This window comes from Artemia franciscana, chromosome 7 (genome assembly GCF_032884065.1).
Source record: "Artemia franciscana chromosome 7, ASM3288406v1, whole genome shotgun sequence".
NCBI lineage: Eukaryota > Metazoa > Arthropoda > Branchiopoda > Anostraca > Artemiidae > Artemia > Artemia franciscana.
The window spans coordinates 18,761,570-18,773,432 of record NC_088869.1 but is presented as its reverse complement, the minus strand read 5'-3'; the positions used below and the strand labels follow the sequence as shown (position 1 = coordinate 18,773,432).

Below are 11,863 nucleotides of genomic sequence, written 5' to 3'. Positions count from 1 at the left end.
AAAACAGGGGGAGGGGTTGCTAATCAATATTTTGCCCAGGGTGCAAAAGTAGCCAAAACTGCCACTGAACGTCACATCTGCACCTGTAACGCTATCTCTTAAGCTTACTATAATTTGGAACGCTTTAAAGTTATGTTTTTAAGTTATAAAAACCAGGAATGTACACAAGGGAAGGGGGCTCAAGGTCCGCAACCATGAAATACTCTGAATTTCTGGGCATTTGTTTTCGAATTTTCAAAATGAACTTAATTCTAGTATACTCCCCCCCCCCAAAAAAAGAATAAACTTCCTACGTATGAGCTTGGTAAAACCCAAAAGTTTCCTAAACAAATACCCAAAGTAAGTCAGTTTGAGCTTAATCAAGATCATTATCTCTTCAACGTGATCTGCTTTTCTGTATTTTTCTTGCCATGCACGAGAGTCACCATTACAAGTTCGCAAAAGGCCTGATTTTCTATACGGAATGTAATTTAAAACATCATTATATAACAATTTTTAGAGCACTGGTGAAATAAGTTTTGTATGCCCACTTAAAAAAAAAAAAAAAATGATTAAAGTCTAACCAATAATTGTTAGAAAGTATAGCACAGTTGTATGCAAAATGTTTTAAGTATGGCTATTCTACATATTATGAAGTTAGAATTGTTTTCTTAACATGTTTCCGTATCTCCAGGCAGCTATCTAAGCAATTACCAAATATTTATGTTTGTTTATATGGTAAAAACAGAGCAGTCCATGTTATTGACCTACAAATAAAGTAAACATGCTACTTGATGTCATTTTTTATGCTCGTTCTGAATATAATAAATGCTTTTCTTGCAAATTTAATTTCAAGCCCTTTTTCGAGCCTTGATAATGATCATTTCTTTCTATAATTTTTGGGTATAAAAAGGGTTTAAACTTTGATTTCAAAGTTACTTCTTCTCAAAAAAAGCGCCTAAAATCCTGAACAGGCTGCTTTTGGCTTCCAACTGTACAAGTTCATAGCTCATCTTCGCAAAAAATACCTGCCTATTCCCTTCTTGTCCTAAGAGAATTTAAACATTCTTGTTCGATTGGCAACTCTTCGATACTGATAGTATTTTATTACTATCACTACTTGTATTTTATCACTATATATTTTTTTAATCTTTTAAAATCAATGTTTAATGATATTCTGTTAACTTCTGCTTAATTTCTTTTTTCAGTAAATGTTAGATAGGTTAAATTAAATTATATTAATATGATATTCAGTGTTTGTTATGGGCAGGCTTTGTGTTGTTTCGTTTAAAAATAAAATTTTATATGAACTTTCATGGGATATCTCTTGTAGGAATCTTCTGTTCGTTTCTGGTATGGCTTTGTCCAATACCCCACAGTAATTTAACAATTTTTTTTCGAAGTCTTTTCGTGCACATGCTTGGGCTGTTTTTTCGTCTCTGCCGTCTCTTCTTATTAATACCCAACTTAGAAATCAGGAAGAAAAAAATATCGCGCGAGATTATTTTTCTTTTAATAACTTCCCCAGCTACTGGAAAATATTACATAGATAATTGTGCATATATTATGGAATTATCATAGCTTTTTAGAGGCGTAGGCTATTAGTTATTTATGAAACGGGTATACGAAGCTAAAAACATGTTACTGCGGTCCTATGGAATACTTACAAATCAATTTCAACGTAAATACGTTAAGAGCATTTACGTTTAAAGCATTTGAAACGTGATTAAGAGTCAAAAGTGTATGGAGAGACTAGGTCCCCCCCCCCTCAAGCCAATCATTCCCCTAGAACGTATCCGATCGAAAGTTTAAGAGAGCTACTTTGTTCAGCATTGTTGAAAGATCAATTATTGGGGATGTCAACCACCCCACAGACTTCAGGACTGTGCCCTCGAGCGAAATCTGTGGGGCCACCCTCGAGAAAAATCCCAGGAAAGCAATATGTCGGCACCACGATGAGCCTGGATGCGGCTTGAACGTGCAACAAGCACAAGTAGTGTAAGCTAGGCAATTCGTTCATTGTTTATGCATAGTATATGCTATTGAGAAATGTATGCATGTTTGAACTTTACTTTATAAGAAGGCGAAGGGTATTCAGGTGAGTCTTTCAGGGAATGTTGAGGGGAGTAAATTAAAACACTTCATGTGTATAAAGATTGTCAAAAGGGTATAGATCTTGATACAGATTGTTTTTCCCATGGACAAATGTACGTTGCATGTTCGAGGGTCGGCAAACCTGACAATCTATTTATATGCACAGACAATGTGACAACGAAGAATGTTGTATATTCGCAAGTTCTACGTAGTTAATTTATAGTGTATATGTATATCTATTTGTCTATCTATATCTATATAAAAATAAGTTGTATGTATGCATATTTGTTTGTTTGTAAAAATAGGGTTTACATATGACGTCATTATAAGTATATAAGGCTTTGTATATGCACAGACAATGGGACAGCGAAGAATGTTGTATATTCGCAAGTTTTACGTAGTTAAAAACATAAATATATATATATATATATATATATATATATATATATATATATATATATATATATATATATATATATATATATATATATATATATATATATATATATATATATATATACATATATATATATATCTACATTCACAGGTGGTACACAGCGACACAACTACAATGGCGCGTAACGACTTACGCGTGTGGGGGGGGGGGAAGGGTTGAGGGGGGCGCGAGAGCCAGTCTTCTATAAAAAAAAGGAATAAAAAAAATAAATAAATGTGCTTATTTCCAATTCCTGACTCAGTATCAGTCTTTACCCCTATGATGATTTTAATTATATTTTATATTTCAAATTGTGTTTTAGCTATATATAAAAAAAAAGTCAAAGAAACGCTTCTTCACTGTAAGTATCCAAAACGGCAGAGGGAGCTTGAGCTAGTCTTAAGGGAAAAAATATTACGAGAAAGTCAAAGGAAACTAGCACAAAGGCATATGACAGCAAAAACTACGGGGTCTGCTGTGTCAGACAGCAAATACAAATCTTATATGTTTTCTTATGATGACGAAGACGAAGAATACTTTCGCCAATAAGCCTCATGACTTAAAAGGTTTCATGTAAACTATGAAACAAAGCAACTCATTAAAAGATTGTTTAAAATAGAAAAGAAAATTATTGTACAAAACACAAAAACAAATTGCTTTTAAAAAACACACAGGAAGTAACCTACATCCATAATGTAGATTCAACAATTCAATCTGTTATCAACAATTAAGTTACTATATTTTCAAATTCAGTTGATACTAGGTCTTTTAAAGCCAAACTGTGGCCTTTTTGTCAGTCGATTCAATATATGTCTTAATTGAGATAATGAATTGAATCTCTGAGCATAGCTTTGACCTATCACTATTTCTGGGAATCACTAGTTATAGTCTCCTCAGTTTTTTTTTCTGTTTTTTTTTTTTCACATCATCCACTATCTCTTAGGATCAAAAACAGCAACAGTGTTCATCAGAGATATCCAAATATATAAACAAGGAATTAATACTTTTGCTTTATCTAGCCGATCATCCTCTATGGTTTGGCTGAACAAAGTAGAAATGGCATACATAAACTAAAAATGATAAATTTTATTGCTCTTACAGACCAAGGGGTATGGCAAAACAAAATGACAAATTCATTTCTATTTAAATCACACACAAAAATACAGAAATCAAAAAATATATATTTCTAAGCTCCATTGCCATCCTAAAAAATTGTCCGAACCTCTAAATACTCACAAAATCCTAATCTCTCACCGTACCCACCAGTCACCTTTGATAAAACCTACACTTTTCACATACTTTCTTTTGCTACTCACTCAATCATGCAAATCATCAATCATAAGACCCATATTTTATTCCATACCTACACTGATAGGGAAAGACTATGGAACGTCCTCCCTCGCCTCCTCTCCAAATGCTTTCGTCTTACTCTAAGTGGTAAGCTTTTCGTTCTCAATTCAATAATGCGCTTTAACTTTTCCTCTCTTAATTTCACCTTAAAAATACCCCTTGATCTCACATCTATACTGCAAAGAGGGTAAAGGATGTATAAAACAGTTCTTAAATAGGAGTAAATAGGAGTGACTCGGCGCGATAGTAATACAAACTCTGAAAAACGGGCTTTTAAACGATAGAAAAAAAAATTCCTTTTGATGCTGATTAATTCCTTAAAGATTCTTTATATAATAAAATAAAAAAAGCTAGTTTTTTAACTGAAAGTAAGGAGCGACATTAAAACTTAAAACGAACAGAAATTACTCCGTATATAAAAAAGGGGCTATTCCCTCCTCAACACCCCGCTTTTTAGGGTAAAGTATGACTCTTTCTCTCAACTCTAATTTTTTAAACAATAAAAAACTTTAGCGTAAAGAGTATGGCATGATTTGAAAATGGTATGTAGGCAAATTAGTAGGCATAATGGCAAAGTAGGATGGCATGATTTCTGGCATGATTTGAAAAATGATCAGAAATTAAACCAAAAAAGTTTTTTCTTCACGTGAAACTAGGCTGAGGTGATTTTCTAGGTGGCGCTATCCGCAGGAAATATTCCAGGGGGACTCTTTCCTGGGGGATTTTAAGGGGGAAGAACTTTCAATTGACGAATTTTTCATGGGATTGTGGATTTTCCAATGAGGTGGGAGGCGAAATTCCCAGCATTACCTTAAAAAACGACCAGAAAATACATATGAAAAAAAGTTTTTTTCAGCTGAGAGTAAGGAAGAACATTAAAACTTTAACAAATAGAAATTATTCTAGTTGTGAGGGGCATTGCCCACTGCTCAATACCCCATTCTTAAAGCTAAGGTTCGATTTCTTGTCCCAATTCTATAAGATTTACTCCTGAAACAAAAGGACTGCTTAATTAGAATAAGAAGCATTTTAAAAGTGCTAATAAGCATTGGCGTGAACAACAAGAAATGAGGAGGTGGCAGCGCCCCTCACAAGCAGAATGATTTCTGTTCTTTTTAAGTTTTAATGTTTTTCCTTACTTTCATTTGGAATTTTTTTTTATTATTTAATTCCTTCTAAAGACTGAGTTGTGATGATCAGATTTGATTAAATGGCTTCATTTTTCTCTTTAATTTTATGCTTTCCTTGGGCTTCAAGGGGTTATGTGGCAGTATGGCCACAATACTGGAGGTAAATGAGAAATCTTTTTGCATATTCCTTTTTAATCGTGACTTACCCTTTGGCTGCAGATTTGAGGGAGTATACCACCAAATAAATATTGATATGTAACCTGCACTAAGCCAAATTGAAAAATAAAAGTAATAATAAGAGTCAGGATTAATGTAATGTCAACTAGACCTGCGTTGCCCGGGCAAGGGTTACGTTTGTGAGACTCGTACAGATAAAGCTTAATGTTATGTTAGTGAGTATCCTGACGAAAATTATCTTTCAATTTGGCAATTTCACTCTGCGTATTCTTTCTTAGTGATGTGTTTGCAATGTTTTATTGTCTACGTTGGAATATTTTGTTGCATTTTGTCAAAGATATAGAAAAATATGTCGGTTGTAATTTTTAAGGTGATTGATTTTAAAGCAAAAATGAGAATCTTTCATCTCAGAAAAATATTTCTCTATAATTCTACATTAACTCACGCAACAAAAAGTTAAGTGAACTAAAGGAAGTGATAATAGTGGACAGGGCCTTCTTTTTTTTGGGGGGGGGGGGCAAGGGGGTAGTTGCCCTCCCCAATAATATAGATAAAAAATTATTATATATCCCTTGCCCCATGATTATCCGGATACGGACTCCTCTTGTCCCCCAATAAAAACACTGGAGATTCGCCCCTGATAGTGAACAGGGGCGTCATTTGGGGGGGAGTTCCGCCTCCCCCCCAATAATGTGGAAAAAAATTATTATATATCCCATGCACCTTGACTCCGGATATTGACCCCTCTTGCCCCCCCCCCCAAATAAAAATGATGGAGATTGGCCCCTGATAGTGAACTAAAGGATCCTGTAAAGAGAGCTTTTTTTTTACAACGAGCCAGCGAACCCCAACAAGTTCCTTTGAGTAAGCCGGTAGCATTAAATTAAGAATGTTTGTGTTATTAAACTAAAACTTTTTGGAGTGATCTGAAACCACAAATTTAAAATGCATTTTCAATTATAGGCATCCATTCTGAAGGATCGTTGTTTACGTCTCTAATTGGTTTATCTTTGTGGGATTTCGTTGGTGTGGCACGAAGCGCCACACCAACAGCTAGTATATATATATATATATATATATATATATATATATATATATATATATATATATATATATATATATATATATTCACAGGAGGGACACAACTACAAAGGCGTGTAACGACTTACGCACGCGGCGGGGGGGGGGGGCACGAAGCGCCCCCACCAACTAGGTGTTGGTGTGGCGCGAAGTGCCAAACCAACAACTAGTATATTATATAATCTAGATGGTATTATAAAGCTATCCGTAACTTTTCAGGATTAAAATACCATAGGTGACACTAATTATTACGAAACTACCTCATTGTTTTACGTTATCGTTTGTACCCGTTGCGTAAACACTTAATTCTGTCAGATTTAAAGAGATTGAATACAATGTGCACCAATTTGCACAAATTTATAGCCCAAAGTGAACAGATTCTTACTTACAAGTCCCTCTCCCGTGATAGACATCAAGTTCACCAGAAACAAATAAATGGGTACACCAACTAGCAAAAGTTACAAACCCCTCATCGCTGAAGATGATTGTAGCCCAACAGCCAGTTATTATTTACAAGTCCCCTACATGTCTTACCAATGGAACCAAATTGGTTTAACCATCAAATACACCGGAAACAAATAATAGGTACACCAACTAGCAAAAGTGGTAAACCCCTCATTGCCGAAGATGATTGTTTCTCGCCAAAGTGAACCGATTCTTACTTATAAGTCCCTCTCCCGTGATTGGCACCAAGTTCACCAGAACCAAATAAATGGGTACACCAACTAGCATAGTTGCAAACCCCTAATCACTGAAGTTGACAGTAGCTTAACAGCAGATTATTACTTAGAAGCCCCCTACATGTCTTCCTACTGGAAACAAATTGGTTTTACCATCAAATACATTGGAAACAAATAATAGATACACCAACTAGCAAAAGTTACTAACCCCTCATTGCCGAAGGTGATAATTACCTAACAGCCGACTGTTGCTTACAAGTCCTCTATATGTCTCACAATTTGTATCGGCTAGATTTCGTTTCAGTGTGTACCTTACTACTGAAGTTGTCAAGCCCTTGAAATTAACAAACTGGTATACCTCATGAAGGGACTTTTGTACCAAAAAATGGATGTCATATACTTTGATTAGCTCATCAAGAGCTACCAATTCCCGTCGAAAAAAAATTCTATCTGTCTTGGTTCAAAAGTTGATTTTTTTGCCGTAGGCCAACTTTCTAACATCACCACTTAGAAAGGAGCAAAGGATAAGCTCCAGTTTCTTTAGCAATGAGAGAACTGTTAAAGTTTATTAGGCACATCTGATACCATTTCTCTACCGCAATTCCAAGTCCGAAAACGCGAATGATAAACTCAGCTGAAATCACGAACAGAAATGGGTAGAAACAATAGATGGTAAAATGCCAAATTTTTGCTTCTGTAATTTTTCTATTTATCACTCAAAGAAGATATATTGGCTGTGGGGCCGGGTAACTGCCGCATATATTTAACACTTGTAGATTTTAGTATAAATTTAGTAGAAAATGACAATAAGCCTAAAGTGGCTATAATTCTATCAGGTAATCAGATAAATTTGGAGATAAGAAATGGGTTCTGAATTGCCAAATATTCTCATGGTTTATCTCTAAATTTCCATGGCCCACTACCACATGATGGCACGCTTTATCCCTAAGAATTAAGCTGAAATACATACATAATTAGCTATATTACAGTATATCCTATAATTTGAAAGCTGAATTTGGATCCTCTTGTACAATGCTCTACAGTCGTAACTGTGAACGAAGGGCGTAGGGTATTAAAATGATAAACCATCCCATCCTTACACTCTAGGGCGTCCAAATACGATGACACAGGGCTTCTGCTTTCTCTTGACCAACAGAGAAAGCAAAATCATACGACAAATGACCGAAAATTTGTAACAGCCAGAACAAAATTGTCACTTCCCTGTAAGAAAGACCTGATCCCATCCAGAAAAAAACTTTCCCACCCCTGCTGGTAGAAAGTTATATGGCCGCTCTTTACACCCCTCCTCCCTCTCCAAGAGAAAAATTTGAAAATCCACGGAAGTTTAATGGAATTTGGGACCAAAAATAAATTTCTAACTGTCCAACTCCCACCCACTCCCCACACCATTGACAGTCAGACCATCATAGACCAAAAACGTAAATAACTTCCCTGTTTAAAAGGAAACTTAAGTAAGATGTCCAAATGTGAAATCTGAGAGCATTTTTGTTTCTAAATGCATGGCTCCTTGATGCACAATATATCTTTTGACGACCAACTTGCTTTTCTACCACGAAGAGCCAACGAAGCCAAGCCTTTGGCATATATTTTTCTCTGATATAGACTAGATAGTTTTACAGTTGTCAACAGCAAAAGTCAAATAGAAAATAAAGCGATCGGGTTTTAGATTTTTTAAAAAATCAAACGTTTTTCTTTTTTTTCTTTTAAAGATTTAAAGAAGAAGATGATTAAGAAGATAACAATCAACAACAGATGCCTCAAAAAGAAGTTGCAACACAACTAGAGGATACAGATTCTGAAATTGAACAAGTTGACTCTGATTAATGGGATGATGAAGATGGAATACCACCTGATACGTGCCTTTTCGCTTCAAACAGTCCAAAGGACCAGAAGAAAAATATTAGGATTATGTCAATATCCCATTTGTTTTTTCTACCCGATTACAAGTATATATGTGACATTGAAGGTCTTATTGCATACTTAGGTCAAAGCCCTTGTCTATGGTGTGGTCATAAAGGAAAGCAATTCAAAAGCCTTCAGGCATTACAAAAGCATATGATGAACAAAGGGCATATGAGACTGTTTCATGTAGGGGAGACTCTGATTGAGTATGAAGATTTTTATGATTATTCTTCTAGCTATCCAGATGCAGCAATGGCATATCCTGATGAATAAATTACTGATGACGTGCTTATTGGTGATGGTTATGAAATGAAACTGCCTAGTGGTGCTGTCATAGGGCATAGGTCATTATTCAGATAATACCAGTAGGTTTTTTTTTTAATTATTTAGAATCCATGGGATAAATATTTAACAGAAAAAAAAAAAAATTCCTGTCTAGAATCGTAACCGAATACGTGCAGACAAGAGTTTACCCATTGTAAATAGTAAAAGGTCTCCCTTTTATCTAAATTTTGATTTATACCTTAAATCATAATTCAGATTTGTATAAATTAAAGCTAGACTTAATTTAGCCTTTTTTTTGGGGGGGGGGGGGGGGCGGGGGAGATTCTGGATAACGCTGTACCGTCAGTGAACTATTAGTTGTTACACACATTTTAGACTGCTGAAAATTTTCTTCCTTTCAGTTTATTTTCCTAGTTATGACTTTATTGTAGAATTACCTCTAGCTGTTCAGATTTTCTTTTTCTCTTTTTTTAGTTGTATTATTACTTCCGAATTGTGAAAGATTTTTTTTTATTTATATACAGCTAAATTCGACATGAGTTTTACTTGGCGGTGATTTTTATACATGAAAAAAACTGTAGATGGTGACTTCATCTGAGTTTTGTCTCTATTCCTTTTCACACTACCCTCATAATATTAGAATGTTTAACACCCCAACATTTGTTGATAATTCCCATGAATGAAGTTTTGTAGATCAGATGAGTGGGAATATCAATAGAACTAAAAAATAATTTCCAATGGTGTGTGGGAACATTGTTATGCCTAAAGACTGTATCTGACATTTTCACACATCTGAAGTAAAAAAAAAAAATTTAAACTGTTCTTAATATGAGTAGGGATTAGTAGGATAATGTATATGAAGAGGATTGGAGTGAGATTGAGCATACATTCCCCTACTGATCCTCCCTTTGAATGCAGATCAGCAAACTGTTTTTGGCAATTATTTCAGAAATTTTTTATTGTCAGATATGACTTCGCATGTAATAGGGATGAATAAAACTAACAACTCGAAGTCAACAAATCCTATTCTGTCTGTACTAGAAAACATCCATTGACCTATCAATTTTCTCTTTGAAACAAGAGCTCATATGGCACTTGTGACCAGGTAAGAAGATCTAAGAGCTAAGAACTCATATGGTATGAGCTCTAAAAAAATTCTAACAATCAATAGATTGGTTTACAAGGAAAATCTGAGGCTTAATGCCGGTCGGGATTTAAAATAAGAGCTCTGAGTCACGATGTCCTTCTAAAAATCAAAATTCATTAAGATCCGATCTCCCACTCGTAAGTTGTAAATACCTCATTTTTTCTAATTTTTCTGCTCCCTTTAGCCCCCCCAGACGGTCGAATCTCGGAAAACGACTTTATCAAGTCAATTTGTACAGCTCCCTGACACGCCTAAAATTTCCATCGTCCTAGCACGTCCAGAAGCACCAAACTCGCCAAAGCACTGAACCCCTCCCCCAAAAAGAGCGAATCCAGTACGGTTACGTCAATCACGTATCTACGACATTTACTTATTCTATCAACCAAGCTTCATCCCGATTCCTTCACTCTAAGCGTTTTCCAAGATTTCTGTTTCCCACCTCCAGCCCCCTATGTCCTCAGATCCAATTCGAGTCAAAAATGGAGCATTTGAGACATAAGATCCTTCTATATATCAAGTTTCATTAGGATCCTATCACCTGTTCGTAAGATAAAAAATACCCCAATTTTCACGTTTTCCAAGAATTCCGGTTTCCCTCTCCAACCGCCCCAATGTCACAGGATCTGATTGGAATTTAAAATAAGAGCTTTAAAGCACAGTCATTAAGATCTGGTCACCCGTTCGTAAGTTACAAATACCTCATTTTTTCGAATTACCCCCCCCCCCAACTCCACCAAAGAGAGCGGATCTGGTCCGGTTATGTCAGTCATGTATCTTAGACTTGTTTTTATTCTTCCCATCCAGTTTCATCCTGATCTCTTCGCTTTAAGTATTTTCTAAGATTTCCGGTCCCCCCCCCCCAATGACGCTGGATCCGGTTGAGATTTAAAATAAGAGATCTGAGTTACGGGGTTCTTCTAAATATGAAGTTTCATGAAGATCCGATCACTCCTTCGTAAGTTAAAAATACGTAATTTCTTCTAATTTTTCAGAATTAACCCTCCCCCCCCCCCCAATAGAGCGGATCCGTTCCAATTATGTCAATCACGTATCTAAGACTTCTGCTTATTTTTCCCACCAAGTTTCATCCCTATCCCTCCACTCTAAGCGTTTTCCATGATTTTAGCCCCCCCCCCCCAATGTCACCAAATCCGGTCGGGATTTAAAATAAGAGCTTTGAGACACGATATCCTTCTAAATATCAAATTTCATTGAGATCTGATCACCCGCTCGTAAGTTAAAAATACCTCATTTTTTCTAATTTTTCAGAATTAACCCCCCCCCTCCCAACTACCCCAAAGGGAGCGGATCAGTTCGGGTTATGCCAATCATGCATCTAAGACTTGTGGTTATTTTTCCCACCAAGTTTCATCACGATCCCTCCACTCTTAAGTATTTTCCAAGATTTTAGGTTTCCCCCTCCCAACTCCCCCCCAATGTCACCAGATCCGGTCGGGATTTAAAATAAAAGCTCTGAGACACGATATCCTTCCAAACATCAAATTTCATTAAGATCTGATCAACCGTTCGTAAGTTAAAAATACTTCATTTTTTCTATTTTTTCACGAATTAACCGCCTCCC

The 11,863-nt window shown here is 35.8% G+C and overlaps 1 protein-coding gene across 1 annotated transcript in view; it reads left to right on the top strand.

Annotated features, from left to right (window-relative positions):
• LOC136028939 (G-protein coupled receptor moody-like) overlaps positions 1–11,863 on the top strand; it is a 131,066-nt gene that overhangs the window by 21,126 nt on the left and 98,077 nt on the right. The gene's annotated exons all lie outside the window — the stretch shown is intronic.